Consider the following 1,754-nt stretch of genomic DNA (forward strand, 5'->3'; position numbering starts at 1 on the left):
GCTCCATCTTCACCACACAAAATATTTAAATCATGCACAACCCCGATGACAAGCCAAGCAATTGTTTCATACTTTTGATGTTCTCAAACTTTTTCAATCTTCACGCAATACATGAGCGTGAGCCATGGACATAGCACTATAGGTGGAATAGAATGGTGGTTGTGGAGAGGACAAAAAGGGAGAAGATAGTCTCACATCGACTAGGCATATCAACGGGCTATCGAGATGCCCATCAATAGATATCAATGTGAGTGAGTAGGGATTGCCATGCAATGGATGCACTAGAGCTATAAGTATATGAAAGCTCAACAAAAGAAACTAGTGGGTGTGCATCCAACTCACTTGTTCACAAAGACCTAGGGCATTTTGAGGAAGCCCATCATTGGAATATACAAGCCAAGTTCTATAATGAAAGATTCCCACTAGTATATGAAAGTGACAACATAGGAGACTCTCTATCATAAAGATCATGGTGCTACTTTGAAGCACAAGTGTGGAAAAATGATAGTAGCATTGTCCCTTTTATTTTATTTTTTATTTGGCCTTTCCATTTTTATGGCCATTCTCCCTTTTTTGGGACAATGCTCTATTGAATGATGATCATCACACTTCTATTTATTTACAACTCAATGATTACAACTCGATAATAGAACAAAGTGTGACTCTATATGGATGCCTTCGGCGGTGTACCGGGACATGCAATGAATCAAGAGTGACAAGTATGAAAGAATTATGAACGGTGGCTTTGCCACAAGTACTATGTCAACTACATGATCATGCTAGCAATATGACAATGATGAATGTGTCATGATGAACGGAATGATGGAAAGTTGCATGGCAATATATCTCGGAATGGCTATGGAAATTCCATAATAGGTAGGTATGGTGGCTGTTTTGAGGAAGGTGTATGATGGGTTTATGGTACCGGCGAAAGTTGCGCGGTACTAGAGAGGCTAGCAAAGGTGGAAGGGTGAGAGTGCGTATAATCCATGGACTCAACATTAGTCGTAAAGAACTCACATACTTATTGCAAAAATCTATTAGTTATCAAAACAAAGTACTACGCGCATGCTCCTAGGGGGATAGATTGGTAGGAAAAGACCATCGCTCGTCCCCGACCGCCACTCATAAGGAGGACAATCAATAAATAAATCATGCTCCGACTTCATCACATAACGGTTCACCATACATGCATGCTACGGGAATCACAAACTTCAACACAAGTATTTCTAAAATTCATAACCACTCAACTAGCATGACTCTAATATTACCATCCTCATATCTCAAAACAATCATCAAGTATCAAACTTCGCTTAGTATTCAACACACTCATAAGAGAATTTTATTATTCTTGAATACCTAGCATATTATGATTTTAAGAAAATTACCATGCTATTTAAGACTCTCAAAATAATCTAAGTGAAGCATGAGAGTTCATCTATTTCTTCAAAATAAAACTACCACCAGGCTCTAAAAGTTATAAGTGAAGCACTAGAGCAAATGACAAACTACTCTGAAAGATATAAGTGAAGATCAATGAGTAGTCGAATAATTGTGCAACTATGTGAAGACTCTCTAAAATTTAATAATTTCAGATCTTGGTATTTTATTCAAACAGCAAGAAAAACTAAATAAAATGACATTCTAAGAATAGCAAATATCATGTGAAGAAGCAAAAACTTAGGATCAACCGATACTAACCGATAGTTGTTGAAGAAGAAAGGTGGGATGCCAACCGGGGCATCCCCAAGCTT

The sequence above is a fragment of the Triticum urartu genome, chromosome 5 (genome assembly GCF_003073215.2).
Source record: "Triticum urartu cultivar G1812 chromosome 5, Tu2.1, whole genome shotgun sequence".
In the NCBI taxonomy this organism is placed as follows: Eukaryota; Viridiplantae; Streptophyta; class Magnoliopsida; order Poales; family Poaceae; genus Triticum; species Triticum urartu.